We start from the raw sequence: 26,292 nt of genomic DNA on the forward strand, positions 1-26,292 counted from the left end.
AGGCTATGTTAGCAGTTTCTCTTCATGGACAGTCAGAAGCTGCTCTGCAAAGGCTGGCTCCACCTGTTGTGGCTCAGAAATCCCATGCCTAGCACGGCTTCCTCAGCCCGCTCTCCACCAGGCACCGCTGGCTGTAGGTACAGCTCCCACCAGCCTCATCTGAGGTTGGAGGCTCAAGCTGTCAGAGTCAGGAACGTGCATCAGGATGCTTGACTCTGCCCAGGCTCCACAGAACACAAACCGAAGACATTGAAATCCTTTGCCGTCTTATTGTCTCCATGGAGGCTGAGATGCCACACATGAGAGCGTATTTGTCTGCGCTGGATGATCATGTCCCCTGCCCCACCCCTTCTGCCGTCTTGTTCCTTGTGCCTCTGGAAGCTCTTGTGGACCATTGAGAACAGCCAATTAAACCCAGAGTGCTCTGCAGTTTAAATCCAAATTATACCCCAGGAAATCTGTCACAGTGTGTGTTTCGCATTGAATTAAGACTTAGTGATATAATGCAATTATTTATTATGTAATAAAAACCTATTATGGATAGCAATTTTCAGTGACTAATTTAATTTTACTTATTAGTGTTCATTTAGGTCTTAGCTTAAAATATGTTTGATACAGGTACTGAAACCATGATTTTTGTTTTTGTCAAAAGTCAGCAGTTTGGAGTTGTTCAAGGATAAGATCTGCCATCTCCCTAAACATTTCGATAAGTGAGATTTTCCTATGTTTAAGTCAATGGCTAAATAAGGCAAATGGGTTATAGTAAAGTTTTACTATAATCACCAAATTGAAATAAATTGTATTAATTTCTAAATCTGGAAGGTTGAGGCTGGCTTGAAAATATTAGCCTTGCTAAACAAAGTCGTGCAAACCAGTTTAGCTCAAGAAAACCTGATGTGTGCACTGGCAACATCAGGGTTCCTCTGGAGCCAATTGCCATTTCGTTGGGAGTCTGCCTTTGATTTACATCTAGTCAGTTTGATTCAATTTTTATTTCTGCTTTAATGAATTTTTATGACCCAGAGGCCTTTGTTTGAAAATGGACTTCCAATCCTGGTGGGATAGCCTCCAGGGTAGTGGGTTGGCCAGGTCTGGAGCATGGGAGGAGTCCTATCAAGGCTGTCAGCAGTGGAGGCGGGGCCAAAGCTGTCCTGGAAAGGCCTGTGCTGGTGCTCCAGTGTGCACCTCTGTCCCCTGTGTTTCAGCTGCCTGGCAGCCTGGTCCCTGTAGTAAGGCCCTATGGCTTGTAGCACTAGTGCTCCCAACCATGTTTCCTTGAAGAGTGGGTTCTCAGGGAGCTGCTGCTTTTGTGACCAGGAGATTTCCTCATCACCCCGGAGCCGGAGGCTTCCCCTTAGCGCTATTTAAGTGTGTTCCTTAGCCTCAAAGATGACTCACGATTTAACAATTAATTACAGCTCCGTGTATTATATAGTTGCTGCACATACGTGGGGGTGTAATCTCTGCCTTGCATGATGTTAATGAGTTTTTCCGCATCTCCAGACTGTAAAGACTTGAACCAGATTTGTGGGAAAAGGCAAATTCATTAGCATCTTTGATGTGAAATCTTTTGCTTTCTTCCTGGTGTTTTTCAGGTTCTCCTAGGGGAAGGCACGGAGAAGTGAAAACTTGGCAGGGTTAGGCAGGTGGTCCTGGGAAATGCAGGGAAGCTGCTCCCAGGTACTGTCCCTGGTGGCTGCTGGGGCTGGCGTTTATTGTCACAGGCTCATGGAGATGTGACAAGATTTAATAGAAGTGCCTTATATTTTGTCATTTTATTTTAAGAAATTTTTCAAAGTGAGGATGCATTTTAATATTTTACAGTTTTTAATCCAATATTATGATCTCTTTCCCTAACCTCTTTTCTAAGCTTTTCCTGATGTATGTTGGCCTGTGTAGTCTGTTAACCTATGTAGTATGTGTGCTGGTATTCCACTGTGTTGTAAATTTGCCCTTTCTGAGCACACAGTGAGTGGCTGCAGTAGCAGTGGAATCTCCGTGTCTCCATAGGTCACAGTAGCAGTGGGATCCCCGTGTCTCCATAGGTCACAGTAGCAGTGGAATCCCCGTGTCTCCATAGGTCACAGTAGCAGTGGAATCCCCGTGTCTCCATAGGTCACAGTAGCAGTGGAATCCCCGTGTCTCCATAGGTCACAGTAGCAGTGGAATCTCCATGTCTCCATAGGTCACAGTAGCAGTGGAATCTCTGTGTCTCCATAGGTCACAGTAGCAGTGGAATCTCCGTGTCTCCATAGGTCACAGTAGCAGTGGAATCTCTGTGTCTCCATAGGTCACAGTAGCAGTGGAATCTCCGTGTCTCCATAGGTCACAGTAGCAGTGGGATCCCCGTGTCTCCATAGGTCACAGTAGCAGTGGGATCTCCGTGTCTCCATAGGTCACAGTAGCAGTGGAATCCCCGTGTCTCCATAGGTCACAGTAGCAGTGGAATCTCTGTGTCTCCATAGGTCACAGTAGCAGTGGGATCTCCGTGTCTCCATAGGTCACAGTAGCAGTGGAATCCCCGTGTCTCCATAGGCTGCAGTAGCAGTGGAATCCCCGTGTCTCCATAGGCCGCTAGCCGGATTCTCCAGCATCCCCTAGAGCAGGCCGTGCTCCCTGCTGCCCCTCCCCACCACACTTCAGCTCAGCCGATGCCTTTCATGCTTACACACTGCTCCTGCCACAGACCACGGGTGTTGCCCACTGTCTCCTCTGTCAGCTCTCAGTGCAAGCATGACCACCTGAGGACACTCTCCTGCCACCTTTGTGAAGTGGCCATTGTCCTACTTGCTTCTTAACTCATGGGAGTCACTCAGTTGGAGAGCTTAGGAAAGCTGAGGGGATCTAATGTGCCGATTTGGTCTCTGTCATCCTCCCACCACCGGCTCTATAGGCCAGCACTTAGTGCCTGCAGAAAGGTGGGGTGAAGCTGGGGGAATGGGTGGCTCAGGGCTTCCCTTGGTTTGATTTAAAAAATCCAGTGCACATTGAAGAGGATATCTATCAGCATACCCACAAAGAAGACTGGTCACACAACACAAAACCCTCTCTGTGAGTGTCTTGGCCCTTTTTATGTATGGTTTGCAATTTTCACTTTCAACCGAATTAAAAATATGGAAAGAAAATGGGTTTGTTACCAACAGATAGAGGCTTTTTTCCTTGTCATTATTCCCTAAACTACAGAATGACGTTGTCCTGTTTGCATGATAGCAATTTAAATCAGCTAGAGAAAATCAAAGGTGTGTGTCACTTATGTGCAGAGATGACAGGACCTGAGTATCCTGGAATTTGGTAGCAGTGGGGTCTAAAACCAGTTCCCCCTTACCTGCAGGTGGCTAATGCCATAGTGATTACCTTATCTTGTGAGGGGTTAAATCTTCTAGTGGACATTTGTGGGAGCCTACAAAGTTCCAGGGACCATTTCATAGCAGCGGTTGTCAGAGATGAGTTTTTCCCAGTAGGGGAGACGGTCAGGGTCTAGAAGTGTCTTTGATGGTCAGCATGGGTGGCAGGAATGCCAACAGCATCGATTAGGTGGAGATCTGGATGCTTCTGTTCACCCTGATCTGCACCCGGTGGCCCTGTGATGAAGACAGATCTGGCCTGAAGTGTCCCTAGTAAGAGGGTGGGAAGTCCGGAGACCAGGACTGTGACAGTGAAGGGACAAAGCCCTCTCTCACAAAGCCTCATTCCAGTTGGGGAACTAGTGTTAGCAGTGGTTAAATGAATATGCCCATTGGGTTTTTTCCCCTTTTCTTCTCCTTCTTCTTCCTTTTCTCTCCTTCCCCTTCTCTCTCTCCTCTTCACTCTTTTTCCACTACCTTCCTTTTTTTATGGTAGGGTCTCACTGTGTAGCCCAGGCTAGCCTTGAACTCTCAATTGTATTGCCTTAGACTGCAGAGTGCTGCTGATACGGGTATGTGCCACAACCCTCATCCAGCCTCTTCCTGTCCACACTGGGATTTCTATATCTCCATCTCCCTGGTGCCGTGGCAGGACAGGCTGTAGGCTATGGCAGTGAATGGAGAAAGAGCCCCAATTGGGTTTTCTGTAACCACAGCTGAGCGATCATTTTCTCCATTTCCTTGGTAGCAATTTGGTGCTCTCTTAGTTTACAAGGCTCCTGCAGCCCAGCCCCATTGTGGCACAAGGAGTCTGTCCCTGAGAAGTCTCACTGCTCCCTTAAGTACCATGTGAGTAGTTCCTAACCTGCGCGTTCCTCCTCTTCCTTCATCTTCTCCCACACTCATCAGAAGACTACATACTGTCTTTGCTGCCAGTCTTGGAACTGTTACGGCTTCAGCCTTAAAAAAAATACTTGGAATTTACTCATCTTTTATATAAATGTAGTATTTTTACTACTTATGAGTCAGGACAGTTGTGTACAGCTTCACCTGTCCTCGTTAGCATTGAATCAGGTGCCAGCAAGAAGTGATGAGAAGCGTCTCCAGGACTGGAGGTAACAGTGTTCTACAGGCTCTTGTCTTTCTGTTGGTGTTCTGCCACCATGAGTGGAGAGGCTCAGTCCTTGGGAAGTGGCCCTGGAAATCAGATGTCTGTGGCAGTGTTTATGGCCTTATCAGTGGAAGCAGCAGAGTGCAGAGTAGAAGGCATAGGAGGAAGTACATATTATCTATCTATCTATCTATCTGTCTGTCTGTCTGTCTGTCTGTCTGTCTATCTATCTCTATCTATCTATCTATCTATCTATCTATCTATCTATCTATCTATCCATCCATCCATCCATCCACCTACCTACCTACCTACCTACCTATCTATCTATTTAGAGTCCTTTAAGAGTAGTAACCCTTTCCAAGTGCCCCGCAGCAGACTGAACCATGGTTTGTCTTTTAGGGGCTTACCACACAACTCTCTGGCGAGGAGAACGGGTTGTCTTTATTGGTTTGGATGCATTAGAATTTCAGTTCCAGTGTTGGAGAAGGGTTGGACACCTGAATGCTATCTGGACCCTTCAGGAAGGGAGAACATGTGATCGCTCCATGGCAGGCATACTTCCAATATCTTAATTTTTCTTATTGGAGTGGGGTGGAGCTCAGAGTGATGACACAAAGCCCTCCTCAAGTGTGCAAACACGGATGGGTTCTTTTATGAGTTGTAATCAGAGGGAAGACAATACTGACCTTGAACCACACGCCCCTCACATATAAGGTTGATAGGTTACATTGACCTACAGAGTTTTAGAGTAGACAGGTCTTAGTGGCATCCAGCTCCCTCTCAGGGAAACTGAGGCACAGCCCACTGAGGACCCTGTTCAGTGCCTCCTAGCCTGCCACGAAGCCTGCAATACTCCTGATGCCAGGGGCTCCCGGTTGGCTTCTCCCTTCTCTTCCCACAGTCTCAATTCCTTTCCCTCAGGCAATCAGTGCTCTTGTGCACTTTGAAATTTTTATCTGAGCTAAAACCTGCAGAAGAGCTTAATAACTATATAGAACATCAATTACAGCGTAGCATATTAGCTCAGCATATTAGATTTTCACATTTTAAGTCTGCATGTGGATCATTGAAAGACAGTTCCCACATTCTTAGCGTATATAGAAGTTATTTTGGTCAAGAACAGCAGTTCTCAACCTGTGTGTTGCGACTCTCTTGGGGGTCGGATGACCCTTTCACAGGGGTCGCATGTCAGATATTTACGTTATGATTCATAGCAGTAGCAGAATTACAGTTATGAAGTAGGAGTGAAAATATTTTTATGCTTGGGGTCACCACAATATATGGAACCTGTATTAAGGGGTTGCAACTTCAGGGAAGTTAAAAATCACTGGCTGGAAGATTTTCGTTTTGCTTATTGGATCTTTATAGTTGGACAGCGCCTCTTCCTGCTGTAAGATAAACCTTACCCAAGCTCCTCCAATCCCAGCAGAGCCGAGGCACACCTGATGACAGGAGAGCATCCCATCTGACGCGATCCCCGGAGCCTTTATTTAATTTGAAAGTGTTTTGTGTGTAAATTCCAAGCTTTGTTCCTTTGCCATGAAGGAATGAGGGAGGCCCCGAGGATACTGTGACTCCACGAGTCAGGTGTCTGCTTGGCAAAGCAATGTCCAGCTTACAGAGACACCATGCTTCTGGGATGCCTAGTGCCTGTTAACGGACCTAGAAAGTAGCTGGAAACAGAATCATTATGGAATCCTAGAAGCATTTCTGAGAACACTAGAACGTAACTTGATTTCCACCTTGGGGTTATGGTCACATGTCCCCTGTCTGGAGTGAGGCACACGTGTTTGGACTACCAGGCCACAGAAGCAGCAGTCTAGCACTTGGGGGATGGCACAGGGCTCTGTCCAGTTCCCATGCTCAATGCCATCCTCTTTAGTGCCGCGGGGAGCAGGTGTAGGTAGAGACTTCTTACAAAGTATCATATCTGTCAGTTGGGCTTCTGCTGGGGTGTGATGTCTCTCAGTAGGGGTGCTGTTAGGGTACAGTATTTCTCAGTTATGGAGTTTTGCTGGCCTTTTGCTTCGGTTCTCTACCCAAGTATCACGACAGCCAGAAGTGCCCCCCCCCCCCCGATTCTTGCTGTCTGCTGGGGACCATACAGTTCCCGTAGAGAATGTGTTAGACCCAGAGCTGACTGAGTCATTCTTCTGGAGGCCACATTGCATTGTGTTCAGCTGGCCTCCTTGCTTCCGCCAAGCCTCAGGAATTGGAAGTGGCACATGCTGGGGGCACTCCCCCTTGTGTTCAGCCAGTTGCCAGCATGCCTTGGCTTCCTCCAGTGTGTTAGTGACAGGACTGGGATAAGCTGTCCCTCTTCCTCTTCTCCCCACGCGCTGTGGTCTACTTAGGTATGCAACTGGGAAACAGTTTTGCACCAGGGAGCTTGCTAAACAGAACCCAGGAGGGTAGAATGGGATGTTGTGACTTCAAGGGTCTGCTTCTTGTCAGACCTTAGGGCCAGAGCCCCAGGCTCGGTTCTTCAGTACAGTGCCGGCTCTGTGACGTCCACACAGCTGCCACTTCAAAGCAGGAGAAACGGGGTTAGGGAGGCTGGGCAGTTTCTTGAACATCAAATGGTGATTGCAAAACAATAATTTGGTGAGTTATGAATGAATGAGAAACAGACTAGTTACATTTCTCTCAGAATGCTTATTTAAAACACACACTCACACTCTGCCCCAAAGAACATTTATCCCTTCCCAGGGGAGAGGGGTCGTAGCCACACGTTTTGGAAGATTCTAAAACTAGAGTGCTTTCCCACCCAGCGAGGCTTCCGAGCCCACTTCTCTTCTTCCTTTCTGCCTGCCTTTCTTCCTAAATAAGACCCATTTCTTTCAGCCTTTTAAAGGATGGGGTAAAACCACACTGCAGGATTCTTGGGCTTTAGACTTGGAAGGGTCTTTGTGCAGTGGAGTGGGTGTATCCTTTCTCCTTGAGAGGCTAGGCTCTGCATTTCCGCGTAGGAGCTGGTAGAGCAGCAGGGCCTTGGGAAGTGACAGGTAGCCAAGTTACAGGGAGGAAGTGGACCGTCCAGTGGCACATACTCTTTTCCTTTCCTGTTTCTTCCAGTCTCGGTACATGTCGCTTCTCCTGAACAGAGCTCCCTTTATCTTGCCATGTGCACTTAGAACCCTTTGTATCTGTGTTACCTGGATGTTCCCTGCCCCAGTGGATGGTGAGCTGTACAAGTCGGCATCATCGGCGTCCCCAGTTGTTAGTTGATGCTGAGTGGACAACTGGTGGCTGGTCTGGGCTTGGTGTTTGTGTAACAGGAAGTAGGAAGCAGATTTGGTGCTCTCAGTCTGTTCAGACACCTGGGCTGGAACACGGCCCACAAGGTGGCCCATAAACAACAGAAGTTTGTTGCTCACAGTTCTGAATCTCGGGAAGTTCAAGATCAAGGTGCCTGATTTGAACTGTTTCTTGGATCACAGAGGCTGTCTCTTCGTTGTGTCCTCACTTAAATATGAAATAAGATGACCCCTGCTCTTTCTTACACCCAACAATGCCCCTAGAGAGAAGCCCAGCATTTCTAGCTCTCTGCTCTCTTAAAGGGCCAGTTTCACATTTCTTTAGCTCTGTGACCTATTCTGACTTACTCTGCCAATCCTTATGTAGCCTACCTGCATAGTCTGTAGGGGATGTGAGACACCCATCATTTTGTTATGGAAGTAAAGGTTTATCCTGAACTGTGTTTCCTACACCATAGTTTCAAATACCACAGCTTCATATTTTATATGCATCTCTGAGTAAAATGACTTAAGTGGATGCTGTTGTTAGAAAAATTAAAAATACATCCCCAAAGCTCCATAGACCTTTGTAAATATACAAAGTTATATTTCAAATACATTGGTAAGACAGAAGAATCCCCTATAGGTGTTCTTGCGGCTGCTTTGTTAAGAGGACACACTCAGTGAGGGCGTTCCCGGGCTGAAACTGGTATCTAGGAAGCCCTTCCCAGCACGAGGGTCAGAGGGTTGGCCAAGCTGGCAAGCACCTGCCCTGCAGCGTCTCCAGCTTCTCTTCCCTTCCCTTCTGCCTGCCGCTTCTCCTAGAAAGAGAATTCCTCTTGGGTCCCCGTAAAGGACCAGTGAAAGCAGTGGAAAGGATTCACACATGAAGCTGAGGGGTTGGCAAGCGCACTCTGAGTGCTTTACGTCCCCTGGATCCTCATGGGTTGTTTATAGGGTGCTGTGCAGCAGGCATCTCGCTGCATGCTTGTTTCCTTTCAGGAAACGCATCCTAAGTGGTTTTTGATGATGCTTTAAGAGGCAGTTTGAGGCCGAAGCCTAATGCTTTATAGTTTTTCCTATTTAAGATAATAAGATAGGTTAGTATCTCCCAGGGCATCAGAAGAGGGTTGTTGATGTGCCTATTTCTATCTTTAAAAGAAAAAAAACGAGCAGCTTACTTAGGGTGACAGGACAAGCTTTTCCACGTAGGGCTTAACAAATGACTTAAGATGATCCAGTCAGTCAGGATGTTACAGTAGACAGTGTGGTCTGTGGATCCACGACGTTAGAAAGAAAGGGACTGATGGGAGGAGGGATTAGCCAGAAGGGTTGTATGGAGGGTAGTAGGTCCGCCATACCTAGAATGCCAGGGGTCTGGAGAGTATGTGATACCATGGCTACTTGATTTCCAGAAAGTAGAAGTTTCTTCCAGTGAATATTCTGAAGTACCTAGAATACAACGTGTTCTTTGTAAACTCTGAGCTGATGAGCAAAGAAACATATAACACAGTAGGATGTCTGCTCTAATTTTCTCTGAGTCTACATTGAATGAAGAAACACACACACACACACTGCCCACAGGCAGAAAAGTTATAGCTTGCTGAAAGATGGAATGGCTGGATAGCACATGGGCCAATAGAGGAGGTGAGAGTCTGGGTACTCCTGAGAGGCTGCTCTGGTTTTGGCTAGATAGTTGGGTTGACTGAGATAGCCTTCGGTAAGATCTTGATGAAGTCCCATGTAACAATGCCTTGTGCTGCCGTGGCCCTCTGGAGCCCCTCCTCCCATGCAGGGACACCTGATGCTGCAGCTCTCCCATCCCCACCCCCGCTTCAATGGGATCTGTGCAATTAGTGCCAGCCATAGGGGCAGATGGCTGGGGCCCTTGAACATTAGGGAAATGTGAAGAAGAGATGACTATTTAATGGCCAGAGTACTATGACTATACAGCCACTAAGAGATAAATCACATCTGAGCCCTGGAGTGGCAGCCTAGTGAACCTCAAGTGTATATCGTCACCCACTCCATCTTCCTGGAGAAGTCTGTTACCTGAACATGGTTACCAAGCCACATATAACTCACCTTGCCCTTTGCTTATCAAACAAGGGCGTGTGTACTGGACAGGGCCAGCCATGACACACATCTGACAGTGGGTATTTACATCCTGGCACCTCTTGTTCTTGGGTCTTCTCCTTCTCTTCCAGTTCAGCAACAAACCATGCCATTGTCTTAAGACTCTCTGACATCTGGGCTTTACATGTGCATGATCATTCATGAAAACAATAATCAAACATCTCAGAGATTTTTGCAAGCATTCCTTCTATAAATCTGTGTGGTTGGAAAGCAGACCAAAATTAAACAGACACCAGTGAGTCTTTCCACAGCAGGCCTGGAGCGTGTGTTTGAAATTCACTGAGGGGGGCTGTCATGTGCCTGAGATTTGATGGTCCTCAGAAGACAATGTGTTTCACGGTGTATGTGTGTGTGTGTGTGTGTGTGTAGCAGGTTGGGGCTTCTCTGCAGACAGTGTGCTACTTTGTATGTTTAGCAGCTGGCTCGTGGTGGTTAAATACACTTCACACAGTGCCCTGTTGGCACTTATTTGGCAAAGGGTGAAGCTATAGTTTATTAATGCAGCAAAGGGAGGTGGGGTCTAATGATACCGTCTTGAGCTTCAGAAAACTCCCTGTGGGAACTGTGTGGAAGGATATTTGTACTTCGAAAGAAGAATCTGCTGGGCACAAAGCAAGTCAGACACTTTTATCCTTCAACCACCAGTTTCTTAAAAATTACTCACATATTTCCTCAAAATAGCCATATTTTTTTTGTTTTCTTAAGAGCCCAAATCTCTCAAGTCGTCAAATCGAATTCTCAGCTCAAACCAGAAGGTTTACAATCCAGTTATTTTAAGGGATGCACACTCTTAAAATGTGTGTGTCTGCTGAGGAGTTTGTATCGGGGACTTAGCAAGTCATACCACATAGAATACAGGGCCACGTGGTAGAGGAGCAGAGGGGAGGGGAGGGCAGAGGAAATCGGAATTTTACTTCAACCCCTTCTAAAAATGGCAGATGCAGAGTGAGAAAACAGCTTGCTCTGTGCAGGAGAAAGGCAGGACAAGCAGGGAGCCCTGTCCTCCTGGGACCTGCTATTTCAATGACTTCCTTAGGGCCTCTGTGCTTGCTTTCATGGGAGCCGTTGCTGGACATCAGCACATCCAGTGTCATGGGGTGCTCAGGGTAAGCTGAGCTGACATCATGACCCCAAATAGTGACTACTGTTGTGGGAAGACAGGAAGACTGCTAGTTACAATGGCTTTGGAGTGACAGCGCTCTCTTTGAAAGTACTCAAGTGGTTTGCCTTGTCTCCTTTTCCCGTGAGGAGGCCTGGGTTTGACGGTAACACCTCCATCCACCCTGAAGCCTGAGAAATTGGGAGTGGGGAGCATTCAGCCCAGTTCACCCATGCTTGTGCTGGCATCCACCTGGTGTGCTAGGTGACCTGTGAGTCAGGACCAAGGCAGCATGATAGGGAAAGTTAGGGTCGAGTCAGGGTTCTCATCATTCATCTGTCCGACCCATAGTTCATGATCCCCTAACAGCCCGTTACAGGGATAACTGTTGGGGTGGCTGGAGCCAGGGACAGCGAGTCCTTTGCACTTTAACTTGCAGGTGTGAATGGAGTTTTGTGCCATCAATGAGGGAACTTCACAGTTGGGGAGTGGTAATAGGCTGGGCTCCTGAATACCAAGGTAGTGGCTTTGCTTGAAGTCAGGGTGTATTTATCACAAACCATCCAAGAGAGGCCTTAGACCCACTTTTCTGTGCTCTGTGGTCAAGGGGATGTCCTGCTGGTTGTGGTCCAAGGCTGGCATGAAGATACTCTAGTCTCAGAGGGACGGCATCCATCAGCAGCAGGACCGATGGATCATACCTCCCAGGGTTCAAGGGCAGCATGATTAGGGAGTTTGTGGTTTCCGAGATGCTACCTCCTCTCTGAACATGCACTCACAGGCCGGTGGCAGTGGCAGATGGCAGGTCAAATCTGGGTACACTCTCTAGGGGGAGTGGAAAATGGCTTGTAGGTGTGGTCTTACTTGGAAGTTGTGATCTGGAGACATGAAAGGGGCTTGTTCTCAGGTCCCCGTTGGTTTAGCTCCCTCTTTAGCCTGTCAGTGTCTCTCCCACCTCTAAGTTATGTGCTCAAACTTACATGGTTGGGATGATCCAGAATAAAGAACCGAGCAATCACCTCTCTCTTTCTCTGGGTTGTGTGTTTTCTGGAAGGAGGGGAATTTCATTTCCTTCTCACATGGGGGTTGGAGGTCCCTGCTTGCCCTTGCTGAGCGCAGTGGTGGTGGTGGGGAGGGAGAACTGAGAGCGAGGCTGTAGGGAAAGACACGAGGAAAGCAAATGCTGCCGCTAGCTTTGCTCCGAGTACAGAGCCGTGTGAGCGCCCTCCGTCTAAATTAAGCACATGGTATTTTATAGCAGAGAAGCGAAGTGGATGCTGTGTGTGAGGAGAGCTTACTAACAATACTTATAAAAGAATTCGTGGCCACCAAAGCTCTGGATTTCAGTCTGTTGGATACATTTAACACAAGACACAGCTGTATATACATGATAACTCACTGTCTGAGGCTAGAGACCCAGATAGGAGATGGGGCTTAGGTTCTTAGAACGCAGAGCTTAGAATTCCAGAGAGAAGTCCTTCACTTAGGCCAGATGGCACTGTTGCCCATGCCTTGCTGTTTGTGCCTGCCATGTCAGCCAGGACCCTCTTCCCCTCCCTCCTTTCTTCAGGGTATTTACCCTGCTGTCATGATGCATCTGGGGTGATAGCACATGCTGAGGCCAGAAAGGTGTCCAGCAGTGTCTGTCCTCTAGGAACATAATCTGCTGTCAGGTTCTTGAGTCATTGCTACCAAAACCAAATCAGAAGACTTCAGGTAGTGTGCCTCAGAGAGGGTTTCCAGCCACTTCTCCATTATTAGGCAGTGATTCTGGGTGGTCGTATAGTTATGAAAGGAGCCACAGGCGTCTGACTTTGCTCTTGCCTCTGGGACATGGACCCATTTGAGCATTTTTTGGAGAGGCATGTATAGTGCGGGGGAGAAGAACATGTTCCAGATCTCAGAACAGAGGGGTTAGTCGTTCCTTATCCAGCAAGGAATTGAGGTTAGCACTCTAGGCCCAAGAGAGGGAGCGAGCCCTCTGGGTTTGCTCAGTGCTTCTGGGTGTGGTCTTTGCTTTGGTACGATTCTGTCCCTGTGTCAGATGCTCTGGCTCTGAGCTGGATGCTGTCTGTCTTGTGTGCTCCAGGGTCAGGCCACAGTGGAGGCTGGCTGGAGGGAGGCTGGGTGCAGAGGAGGAGGCGAGCTCACTGCCTGTTAGCCATGGACATCTAGATGGGGAAGAAACAACAGCTTTATTTTTAGGCTTTGCTAATTCTCACTCTTCTAGTTCGCTGCTACCTGGCAACAGCTTATTGTCATGGCAACACCAATGTTAATGAGTGAAGCTCTCCTGTGTGTCTGCCCTACCCATTGCTCTGTGACAGACACTTGGTGCAGAACTATCTTTCTGGCCCTGCAGGGCTCAAACGCAAGAGTCCCTGCTCCTCCACAGGTCTCCTAGACACTGTCTTAAAGGAAGGGGATGGAGTCATCGCCAACAAGGAGCCTGTGGCTCCAGTTCCATGTCCCCATTACTAATGTGCCCACAAGCTTCCTACACCCTGCCTCCCAGTGTCCTGTCCCCTTCACATTCTTAAGTGGCACCCACAGGCTAAGGAATAGGAACTGGTTTATCTTTCAGGGATCTTGAGGTTGTGCTAATATTTAATGGCAGTTAGTCAGAAGACTCCTGTGTCATTTGGTGCTGCCATTGAAGGGGCCGGTGTCCACAGTGTGACGACCTGTAGCTTACCTAGGCGGAGAGTCAGCGACCCACCCCACACTCCTGTCCTCTTCTTTTCTTGTTGTCTGTGGCCTTTCACTGCTTTGCAGGACTCTTTGAGGAGGGACAGCCATCTGCTCCTGCTTCTTTGTCCCTCAGTTTCCCAATGGAAGTAGCAGTCATCCAAATTCTTGGTGGCTCTCACTGTCCCGCAGAGGTCTGTGAAATATTCTGCCCTCTCATTTTTTAGAAGCTCTGTGATGTGGGTCACTTGCTGGAACCTTGGCATTGCTTCCTCACTACAATCCTGGATAGCAATGGTACTGACTTCCGAGCCTTATCACAAGCCCTCCACCAGGGCCATGTGGGTCTAGTGCTCGAGGCAGGATCTAGAATAAACTCTGGCTCCCTAAGTATTAGCTTTTATTATGTCAGCTTATTACTTAATTTGCAGTATAATTTTATGAACTAAATACTGTTATTCTGAATTACAAGGAAGGAAACCTGTCAAAGCGTGGTTAAACACCTGCAGGGTCAGCAGGGTCCTTGGTGCTGTGGCGGTGTGGTTGTCTAGGGTGCTACTTGGAGTCGTGTGGCCCTTGAAAACCCCATGTATCCACTGCTGCCTCCTCTTGTCCTCGCCATGTTCCTCACTCCGTCCGAGTACGACAGGGGTGCGAATACTTTTTCTCCTGAAGGAAGACTGTTTCAAGTGGAATATGCCATTATTAGGCTTTCAAGCTTGGTTCTATGACCATTGCCATCCAGACATCAGAGGGTGTGTGTCTAGCTGTGGGGAAGAGAATTACCTCCCTACTACTGGAGTTTAGCAGCACTGAGAAAATTGTAGAGATTGATGCTCGTATAGGCTGTGCCATGAGTGGGCTAATTGCTGATGCTAAAACTTGAATTGATCAAGCCAGAGTGGAGACACAGAACCATTGGTTCCCCTATAATGAGACAGTGACGGTGGAGAGTGTCACCCAGGCTGTGTCTGATCCGGCTTTGCAGTTTGGAGAAGAAGATGCAGATCCAGGTGCCATGTCTCATCGCTTTAGAGTAGCATTGCTGTTTGGTGGAGTTGATGAGAAAGGACCCCAGCTGTTCCATATGGACCCATCTGGGACCTTTGTACAGTGTGAGGCTCGAGCAATTGGCTCTGCTTCAGAGGGTGCTCCTTGCAGGATGTTTACCAAAGTCTCTGACACTGGAAGAAGCCATCAAGTCTTCACTCAAACAAGTAGTGGAGGAGAAGCTGGACGCCACAAACACAGAGCTAGCCACGGTGCAGCCTGGTCTAAATTTCCACATGTTCACAAAGGAAGAACTGGAGGAGATGATCAAGGACCTTTAAGGAGGAGCTATCCTCAGACATCTATGGGACAATTTCAGTTCTCCTAATTGCCCTTAAACTTTATTTCCAGCTCTTATGTCATAGAAAATATCCAGTATGTGTTTTTTTTAAATGATGTCTGTACATGACAGCAATTCTGAAATAAAAATATTTAAAATAATAATAAAAAAACCCACCTGCAGGGCCACTGGGAAAGATGGACAGGACAGGACATAGAACCTAGGTGTATCAGATCTCTTCACACTGTGCAGGAGCCTGCACGAGCTTCCTCCTTCTGGAGATTGCCTCGGGCTGCAGGAGCATGCCCAATCCCTTTGTACTCTTTGGATTTAAGGTGCTATGTGAACGTGGCGTGCTGCCACCATGACTAAGTGTTGCTTCCAGAGAGGTGGCTCATAACTGTCACGATTGTCTTGAGGGTGATACTGCAAGGCTCTCCAATGAGCAGTGGAGGTGGCCCTTCCTCACGCCACCTTCCCATGAGCTCAGCCTGTGTCTGAGACCGGAACCCCCGGCATTGCTGCTGTGTTGACCGAGGAAGGTGTGGTGGCACTGGGAGACCCCTGCCAGTGAAGTGAAAGTCTCAGCAGTGCGCCACAGCTTTATTGCTTACATTTTTTTATAGTGCTCGAAGGCAGCACATTTGTGTACTATAAAATAAAGTGCACACGGGGTATTTGGTGAGATGCTATCCTTCTCCCCTCACCCCAGCCCCTGGGCTTCTCGAGTGAGTATAAACATGTTGATCTTTATGTCTTCTGCTCGGCATAGGCTCAGGTCCCCTAGTCCTTGCCAGCGCATCTGTGGGAATGCTCCACGTTACTACACAGTGCATGATTCGTTCATTCTCAGCAGACGAAGCATTTTCTTGCTCCTGGTAAAGGAGATCAGGTGTGCTAATTGTGAATAAGCTCAGGAACACCTAACGAGTAATTATTGATAGGGAACCGTCGTCACCGCAACGACATTAATATAGGATTCTTGCCATCACTGAAACAGTCTTTAAATTTCAGGTGTATTTTTAAAATTAAAATCAAAATGTTCTTTTTGGAGACTTTCATCTATGCACATTGTATTTGCATAATTTCCACCTTTCCCTCTCCTCACTCCAGTTCCTCCATGTCCCCCTTTCCCCCTTCAAATTCATAACCTCTTGTTTTTTAAATTTTGTTACACACACCCATATATATATATATACACATATATACACATACATACATATATATACAACACACACACAGAGCCTGCTGAGCCCATTTAGCGTTTGTGTGTGTGTTTAGGGCTGACTGCTTGGCATTGGTGACCTGTGAAGGGGCTCATTCCTGGAGAGGACGATTCTCCCTGTCTTAGTAGCCATCCCTCCAGAGTGGGGCCTATGAGATGTCCCCCATCCACACTGGCATATCTACAGCTGTCGTCATTATTGTTCAGGTCTTGTTTAGGCAGTCCTGTGTTGTTGAGGTTTCGTGGGTACGGCTTCCCTGTCATATATAGAAGGCACTATCTTGTAGCAGATGTCCTGGTCTTCTGGCGCCTCAACCTTTCCACTCTCTCCTCTACAGTGCTCCCTGAGCCTAAGTGTAGAAGTTGTATTGATCCTCTGTCAGTGGGGGATGGGCACCCCACAGTCATTATTCTCTGTGTTTTGATCAGTAGTAGATCTCCATCTGTGGCAGAAAAGCTCTTTAGTGAGGGATGGGAGCTGCATTTGTCTGTGGGTAGAACTTTAAGCATTTAGATGCTGTTGGGAATTATACTGGTTTAGGAAAACCACAGTAGTAGTTTCTCCTTCAGGGTCTATGCCCTCTCCAGCCTGAGGGAGTTGACTAGGTTTATAGTACCAAGAATGAATTCTATCCTACTGAACAGAGCTGGAGTCCAGTTAGACAGCTGTTGGTTACCTCCAAGATCTATGCACCTCTGTTGTACTCCTGGGACTGTTTGCTGTGCTGGTCATTGTTGTGGTCCATGGACTTCGTCGGTGGGTAGGAATGTTGTTTCTCTTCATTGGCAGCTTGCATAGATAGCTCATGGATATCATGAGCTAGTCCTCAGGGAGGAGACTTCCAGATAGTTCCAGCTATGCCTCTAATTCCTGTGTACAAAGTTTGTAGTGTTTCCAGCGATAGGGTCTTGTCAGCAATAGGGTCTTATCTTCAAGTTCTGGGGGTTGGGGAGAAGGGCAATGGTAATATCCTATATTATTGTGGGAGTCTCTTTAACTCCCCTGACAAACAACTCAAGGAGGAGTTTCTGTTGCCTGGTAGTGGGATTTTTGTTAGGTAGTCTATGGCTCTCAAGGAGAGACTGTTGTTACCATCCAAATGTTTTCATTCAGACTCTGTCTATCTATCTCTATGTGTGAATACACACACACACACACACACACACACACACACACACACACACACACTATGTATTTTAAACGAACATAAAGTATTATTTTACTATGCCTTAAGAAGAGCTTAGTACTATTTATTCCCCCCTTTTTTTCCTTCTGTAGTGCCCTCCCTCCCCCTTCCCACTTAGAACCACCCCTCCCCTGTTTTTTCTTTTTCCTCCTTTACAGCTCTGGTGTAGCTCTGGAATCCTAAGTCACAGGACCTATGAAGATTCTGTTTCTGTGTCCTCTCAGTGACAGTATGTGCCTCCTCATCTATAAACGTGCTCAGATGGTTGCAAACACAGCCTGAGCTGGAGGGCCGCTCCTCAGATGGCACCATGATCTTTTCAATTGACAGTGGCATTGATGGGCAGCGCCTCTCATTCTGCCTGGCGTGGCGTTAATCCTTGGGCACACAGTTCTGATTAGTACAGGGTGTTTGCTGATACGTAGGGCTCATCTGAGCTCTGTCTCTTCTCTGTCTGTAATGCTGGGTTTTATAGCCCTAGAGAGTTGTCAGGAATGTCTCACCCTGCCTGAAAGATGCTGAAGAAGACATGCAAGTAGCATCCCACTTGTGAGTGGGGAATTGTGCAAAAGGTGAGATTAAAAATTAGCTAGGGGTTGGACCCATGATAGAGTTTTTGGCTAGAATTCCTGAGGGCCTGGGTTCTATCCATAGCACCATTAGTAGAGAAACCTAACAAAACACAGACAGGAGGTATTCCAGGCCTACACCTTGTACCATGCAGCAGACACTCAGGATGCATTTGCAGAATGGCAGGGAGAAACAGATTCTGCTCAGCTGAGTATTTGGGGTTCTCTGCTCAGAGACATGTCAGAAACAGACAGGTCTGACTTTCTTTATATCTTCATTTCTCTTAATCTTTTTTAAACTTTATTTTATGCCTATTGGTGTGTGGGTGTCAGATCCCTTGGAACTAGAGGTACAGACAGTTATGAGCTACCATGTGGGTTCTGGGAATCAAACCTGGGTCCTCTGGAAGAGTAGCCAGTGCTCTTAACTGCTGAGCTATCTCTCCAGCTGCTCCCTTACTCCTTTGAAACATCCTCTCCCTCACTTTTGCTATGAGCTTTTATGCTTGTTAAGCCAAGCAGAGTCAGGCCAGCAGGTATGTGCAGGTAGTTCACCGGGTTGGTGGGGCTGAGCTTGATTGACAGGCTACAGGGAGAACTCAGAGTTGGGCTTGCAAAGGCCAAGCGATGCACAGGGAGACCATGTGCCCTTGTTTTTCTAACTCCTCCGGTGGTTCCTGTCCTTCAGCACACCTGGATCCTCTGTTATATGGCCAATGGCGTCACCTTTTGTCTGTTAGGTTTCTACATGTGGACCTGAGATGAATTCTAAGAGGTCACAAGGGGAACCAGTCCCACAGGGAAAGCAAGTAATTGACACCAGACACAGCCCTGCCATTGTTTCCCAAACTTCACGGAAGTAGCTGGGCGTCCTTGTGGGCCCGAGTGAGGAGAGACTGGCCAGTGCTGCTGGGTGCAATGGGGAGAGTGAAGGATGGTCACAGGTCTGTGTGGGCTAGGGACCTGCCCCTTAGACAGCAGAGTCATTCTGTTCACGTTGTCCGATTGCTGTTGCTGCCCCTACTGCCTTAATGAATAAATTACAGTCGTCTGAGGACTGAATAAGCCTAGGCACCCTTGCCTACCTGCTAGCTCATCAGTGTGTTCCTTCCAAGAAATATGCAGCTTAGCCGAGGCGGCAGCTGTGAACCACGAGCGTTCTCAGCCGAAATGCAGTCAGCGAGGCCACTGGGGTGACTTCGTGGGCATCACACCCTTCTGGGTTCTGATGGGAAAAGACGAAATTCCCGGGCCAGAGATTTTCTAAATCTAGAGCCCCAGGAAGAAGGTTTACAATGGTGGTCTTCACTTCATACATCGCTAGAACAGTCTTGGCAGCTTCTAAAAAAAAATCCCCATTTCTGGAGGCTGGAGAGATGGCTCTGTGAACAATACACTTACTGCCAGTCACTGGACCCAGGTTCAGTTCCCAGCACCCAGATGACATTTCACGGCTGCCTGTTGCTTCAGCTCTTGTGGATCTGATGCCCTTTTTTGACCTCCAAGGGCTCCTGCAGATGTACACACATAAATAAAAGACATAAACTTTTTAAAATACCCATTTCCTCTATGTCCACCAGAGATCCTTGATTCAGAGGACATTGCAGAGCTGTGGCCTCTGTGGCCGTTTAGAAACACCAGAGATGATGCTAATACATAGCCAGAATGAGAACCACCAATGCAGAAGTGTTGAAACATAGAAGAGGAAAAAATAAGCCAGCTTCAACAGGGGACTTGCTCTGCTTGTCATCCAGGGGGCAGTGGGAGACATGTTCTGTTTTTAATGTGCTGAAGCACTGTCTGAAAATACATCGCAGGATTTTTAAAGCTTAGCTGCTCAAAAATTATTCGTATATTCATGTTCATAATAGCCCCAAAGTAAACGCAACCCAAGTTTCCATTAGCAGATTTGTGGGTAAACAAATGTGGTATGGATACCCAGTGGAATATTGTTCAGCTTTAAAGAGAGGGGCATGCTGACACATGCCGTCACAGGGATGAACTGGAGGATATGCTAAGTGAAATAAGTCAGTCGCAAAAGGAGAAAGGACTTCATTTACAAGAGTTCCTAGAAGAGGCAAAGTCCTGGTGACATGGACTTGGGAGGCTGCCAGGGACTGGAGTGAGGGGTGTGGTGTGGATGTGCGGGATTTCTCCTTCAGGGTATCCGGGGTATTCTGCAGTGGGTGGTGATGAGAGTGGACAGCAATGCTAAATGTATAATTCTTAAGAATGGCTAAGCTGCTGGGTTGTATGCCATGTGCATCTTAAAACAATTGAAATTATTTTCAGATTAATAAGAATGACCTTATTCTAAGATTTTAGAAAAGAATTATCAAGAAGAAAATTTAAAAATCCCTTAGCATTTAGACATGCTCTTTTTATGTGTGTGTGTGGACACACACACTTCAGATCCTGCTTTTTCTGGTGCTCGGAATCTAGGTTTTCACTTGGATTCACTTTGCTTTGGCACTTTTTTCTCATAGACCTTTGCTGCATTGGGGGAGGAGAGTGCGAGCTGATCTTGTCGTCTTGATTTCTGCATCTACATTAGATGTTAGGAACTCAGGTTCACTCCACCATCCTGCCTTGCCACCGTTGCTTCTCCACCGCTTTCCATTCCTTGAGGTGCCCTCCAGGGGCGTGCAGTAAACACTGGCAGAGTCTCTCCAGCTGCTTTCCTGTAGTGGATTGTCAGTGACGTCCCAAAAGATGCAACTGTATCCTAGACAGTGTCCTTATCCCCCAAAGAAAGCTCCATTGCAAACTCACTCTCCCCTCTTAGGCAGTGTACTGCCAGTAGGACAGGACTATTCTCTGGGTTGTCAGGGGGTGGGGTGAGGACAAGGGTTTTCCCCTTGAACACCGTGCAGTGTTATAAATAGACCTATTCTTATGGTACCCATGGTGCTTCCCCAGGCAGAGGAGGCTGGTAGACCTTAGGGCCGTAGAAGGAAATCTCAAGTCCAGCCCAGCTCTCCGCCTGCCAAGTGGAAGGGCTGTCTGGCAATGCTGGGAGGGAAACTAAGTCAGGCAGCCTTTTCCAAATGCAATGCTGTGTTTAGTTTCACTCTAGGAAACAGTGTCTAGCTACTGCAATACATGAACTATATTTAAGATTTGTTGTATTAGAACAACAGAAAATAAAAGAAATGTGTGTTTGTGTGAGTAGGGTTCCCATGTCTGTAGAGCATGTCTCCTCAGAGCGTTCAGGTCATTTCAAGTTGGTTTCCAGTCATCCAGTGTCTGCTTGCAGGGGATCACTGATCAGTGCCCAGAAACCCATCCCCCATCCCGTGTGTGTGTGTGTGCTGACATGCATATGTGTGTGCGTGTATGCGTGTGCCTACACACATGTGCTTCTGATTAGTCTAGCCTGAAAAACACCCTTTGGGATGAACAAGACTGGAAGCCATGGTGGGAAGTTGTAGGTGTAAAATGGGTGCTGGATGTTTGTGTGCCTAGTGTTTGGAGGGGAGGGGCTCATTGGAACCTGCGCTCAGTAGGTTCAGCACAGCTGAGGAACCCTAGAGGAATCTCTGTTCCCAGACCACTGTCCCCTTGTTGATCATCATAAGCACAGGTATGTCCTCTCTTCCTGGTCCCTTTCAGGGCTTGTGGGCTGTTGGCCATGTAAAACTTAGATGAGGAGCCTGCCAAGCGACTTCATACCTTGTCTCTTCTATCTTCTGTTTCCTTCCTGGCTCCATTATTACCTTTTAGTATGATACCGAAGTTCTCCCCCCCTCTGCCTTCATTGTGCCAGAGTGCTTGCTGCAGCAGACAGCCACTGCATTGGTTACCTTTCTCACTGCCATGGCAGGACACGCTGCCAAAGCAATGCAAGGAAGGAAGGAAGGGTTTTTGTGGGTCACAGTTTGAAGGGATTCAGCCTGTCACAGCCCAGGGAACAAATGGTGGTGGGGACTGATTACATTGCGTCCTTAATCAGGAAGCAGAACAGTTGAATATCTGGTGTTCAGCTCTCTTCCTCTCTTTATCAGTCCAGGATCCCAGCCCACATGATGGTGTCACCACATTCAGGGCAGATCTCGTACCTCAATTATGCTTCTCTGGAGTCTCCCTCACAGACTGTATCTCTTAGGTGATTCCAGATCCAGCAGAACTGATAGAAATGTTTACGTCACACCCACAAGCAGGTCTCTAACTCCACCCTGGATCTCTCCTTTCTTATTTATCTGCTCAGCTAGAAAATAATTGTGAGTTTTGAACTAATTTTTAAAAGTCTAGAGTCAAGTATTGCTAAGCACATACTCCCTTGAGCTAGAAACAGAAATGGCTCAATCCAACCTGTGTCTAGTTTGAGGGAGCTGCAGACTGTTATCCTGCAGCTCAGCTTTGTCCCTGGGTGATGACATAGAGTAGAGATGGGCTCCTCCTTAAATGACTAGGAGGGCTTCTTGGAATCCATGGAAATGCCTCTCACACACCGTGCAACTTGTTACATATGAGCAGGGTTTGCAGAGGTTAGATCTAAGACCCTAAGAGAGGTGCGTTGTCTAGTGCCTGGGGCCTGTTGACAGGGAGAAGGAGAGTCAGGGAGCTGGCCTTGAAGAGCATTCTCTGACTTTGGATGACCTCCACTGTGTTGTGGATGTCATGAGAATCTAAATGGAGACATGCTCCACAGTGGAAAGGACTCTGCCTCTCTGTCATTTACTATAGTGTGGTCCTGTATCCTTGGAGTCAGTCTAAGATGGGGAAGTGGACCAGACTCCAAGGGCCTAGAACACTGCTCTTAAGTTGGTTGGGTTCCCATGGCCAATGTCTTCAGTTAGATATGCTGGAATCCTGACTCCGACCTGTTGTTTCCTTGTCTGTAGGAGTAAGGAAAGGGCATTGCTGAGAGCATTGTGGATTCTATGTGATAATGTATGCGCTGTGCCAGGTCGAGCGCTGGCATAGCATAGGCAACTGGGACAGCCCTCGCCTCTGCTTGTCCTGGGATTGCAGGTGTGGAGCAGCTGGTGCCATCGAAAGGGCTGCGTGCACACCCCTATTCTATTGGAAAGCTAAAGATGTGACCTGCATGTCTCATAGTTTTATCTTTTTGATACATGTTGGTTCTTGAATCCCTATTCATAGTTGATCGAACTAGACGAATTGATTTTCATATGAAAACAACTGAAAAGGTGTTCTCAGCCATTTGAAAATATGGTGTGATTTCTTCTCGATGCATCTTTCTCTGGGTCTGCTAATAGGGGCTTACTTCTGGTGTCTAAGGAGAGCAGTGTGATGTTTGGTTGGATTCTGACAGATCGTTGGTCATTCACTCATTCATCCAACAAGTGTTGCCAAGGGAGGCTGTGGGCTGGGCTTCTGGGCCTGCACTGTTGACAGAGCAGGGAGTAGGGGTTAATAGTCTCTCTCTGCCCGGGGAGGAGGGCAGAAAAATGGAGATATAGGCATACATAAATAAGAAATCTTGATGTTTTGATAAGCCATGTGAAAAAAAATCAAGGAGGAACAGAACACAGGATAACATGGTAAATTAAATTGCTGGCCAGGAAAGACCTTTCTGGAACTTGGAAGATAAGAAGGAAGTAACCTTGCGAAAAGGAGAAGAGACTTCTGAGTGAAGGGCCAGAAAGTGCAGAGGCCCAGGCAGGACAACCTTGACATGTGTCAGAGAGAGAAACAAGGCTTGGTTGGAACAAATCTCGTGTTGTATACCACCATGGGACAGCTGGGGTAGTTACGATTCATTGAGTGTTCTAGAACGACTAGTAAAGACTGCTTTGGATGTTCCGATTTTACCTGAGGTGACAGATACAGCAGCTTCTCTGGTCTGACCATCACACAGTGTCCATATATATTGAATTGTCACAGTGAACCCATGTAAATACATACAATTACCATGTCAGTTAAAAATGAAAATGTCAAAGAAAGGAGAAGCCGGATTGGTGGGCAGTGCTGTGAGTGGAGAGGAGGGCAGGTGGAGGAGAAGCATGGCAGGTAGAATGGTGGCGTGTTTACTTCTGCCTGTGGCTTAGGAGATGGGCTTGGCAGGGGGTGACAAGCCATATGGGAGGCCAGCTGCTGGGGAGACATAAGGGCCGGTTCCAAGCGCCGGTGGTGGATGTGAGATGGATGGACGTGGATCTAGCTTTACTGTTATATGGAAGAGGCCTGTGCTGTGGAGGGCAGTAGCCAAGGCGTGCTGATGTGGTGCTAGGCAGGATGGCTGATGGCCCAGAATGAGCCCCACTGATGAGCGCGTGGATGGAGGTATCGCGAGCTGGACATTCTCACCCCTGCTTGATGGCGGTGTATATAGAGTACTTTTTTGGGCAGTTTGACAACACATGAGAGTTAACAGTGTTCCATCTGGTTCAACAATTCTGTAAGATTTTACCCTATGAAAACAGTCAGAGGGGTTGGATTGAGAAGAGAAAGGGGAGAAATGATGTAATTTCATTTTAATTTTTAAAAAGTGAAAAACAATTGCTGAATTTCTCTCCTGGATAGCAAAACTAAAAACAACCACCATTCAGAGGTTCATGAAACTTCATTTACCGGGCTGTTGGGAAGTCTCCTTCATAGTGGTGCCAAACTTGGGGCGATTTACTTTTCCTCTGGTATTTGCTAGTCCTTTTGGAATTGACTAAGCTAAGATGTATCCACATGAAGGAAAGCCATGTCTCTTTCAGATGGTGTTGTGGAGGGTGTGTAGTGGCATAGAAGGTGTTCAATTGGACTGCTAAATGAAATAGGAACTAATAGGATGTTAATGACTCTGATCTTAATTTTAGGAATGTATGGGTATAGATAAGAGCCAGAATTTCAGAGTCCAGAGGGCGTATGCTGGAGTTCAAGAAGCAAAAAGACAGATTGCTTTATTCTCTGTTGCGCTCTACTAAATTTCTGTAATAAACATTTGAAATGAAAAGAAAAAAGGGAGGAGGGCTGGAAAGATGACTCCATGTTTACAAGCACTGACCACTCTTCCAGAGAACAGGAGTTTTGTATTCTAGTTCCCACATGGTGGCTCATAGCCATTTGCCATTTTATTTCTGGGGGATCCAGCACCCTCTTTTGCCCTCCATAGGCTTGAAGCACGCACGTGGTGCATAAGCATGCATACAGGCAAATCACCACACACATTTTTAAAAATAGGAAAAATGTGTTAATTTTTGAAAATTGTGATGGGGCCATTCTCCAGCTGAAGGTGAAGCCTAACGGCTGGACCTCTGTGGGCTGTTGCTGGTCTGTGCTCTCCCGCAGACCTGTGTAGAAGTGGAGCAGAGAGGGGTGCTGGCGACTGAGGAAGAGAGAAGCAAACAGGAACTACCTCTCCTTTTATGGGAGGTGTTTGCTTTCAATGGACCCTAGATGCTGCAGTCTGCAATGTCATAACCCTGGCAGCTTTGGCTGGACATGAATAAAAATCTGAACAACTTAGCAGACACACATGATTTAAAACCTTAAGTTGCACAATGCTGGGGACATCCGGCCTGCCACAGGCCTCAGAGTGTCCTGGAGAGTGTGTCTGCATGAGGATGTCTGAGGGAGGAGTCCTATTCTAGAGAGAAGCTGTAGGAAATGAACCCAGAGCAATGGCAGAAGGCTTGGCTCCCCTGGCGGCTGGAGATTCCTGGGGAAAGAAAGACACAGCAGCCATGCCTAACCAACCTTTGAGATTTATTTTTCTGGGGGAATCACAGCTCCAACCTGGAAGATACCTTCCAGGCCAGTTTCAGACAGCTGTGATTGAGGGGGTCCAGATGCCTCTTGGAACAGGTATCTTGGTCACCAGTGTCTTGTGAACCCGAGTTGAAACTGACTTGCCATTTGAACTAGTGTCCTGACAGCTACTGACTGAAGGGTCAGTAGTGTAGTTACCTCTGATGGAATGCTGTTTCCTGAAGTGGATGGCCTCTTGACCCTCGTGTTGATAAGATGCTCAAGAAGGATACTGATGCAGGTAACACTTGTCGATCAGCGTGCTCTTTGGGTGAGCACTGTGCCGACTGGCTTACATGCGTCATCTCTTTTAGTAGCAGCAACCTCGCAAGGTTCAGCATTACTGTCCCCATGTCACAGATTAGGAAGGTTTAGTAACTTGTCTCCAGGTCACAAAGCTGAACAGTCCTGTACTGGGGACTGGATTTCTTCACCTCTCAGGCCTATGTCCAAACTCTTCTATTTTCCTGCTTCTCACTAAATTGCGTTTTTAGCACTAGGGTTTGTGTGTATCTCACAGTATGACTGTGTGCCTAGCCGGTCGCAGCTAAAAACAAGGAAGGCATGGTTCCTGCCCTCAAGAAACATGCTTTTAAGAGTTTAAGGTCATGGCAAGAATTCAATAAATATATTTTGAGTGAGCAATGACATGCAGATAGCTTA

At 47.3% G+C, this 26,292-nt stretch overlaps 1 protein-coding gene and 1 pseudogene across 11 annotated transcripts in view; both read left to right on the forward strand.

Moving 5' to 3' along the window:
- The window catches only part of Cacna1c (calcium voltage-gated channel subunit alpha1 C), a 660,622-nt gene that overhangs the window by 227,838 nt on the left and 406,492 nt on the right, over positions 1–26,292 (forward strand). The gene's annotated exons all lie outside the window — the stretch shown is intronic.
- Positions 14,149–15,021, forward strand: LOC142855481 (proteasome subunit alpha type-5 pseudogene; annotated as a pseudogene).

The sequence above is a fragment of the Microtus pennsylvanicus genome, chromosome 8 (genome assembly GCF_037038515.1).
Source record: "Microtus pennsylvanicus isolate mMicPen1 chromosome 8, mMicPen1.hap1, whole genome shotgun sequence".
NCBI classification, from domain to species: Eukaryota; Metazoa; Chordata; class Mammalia; order Rodentia; family Cricetidae; genus Microtus; species Microtus pennsylvanicus.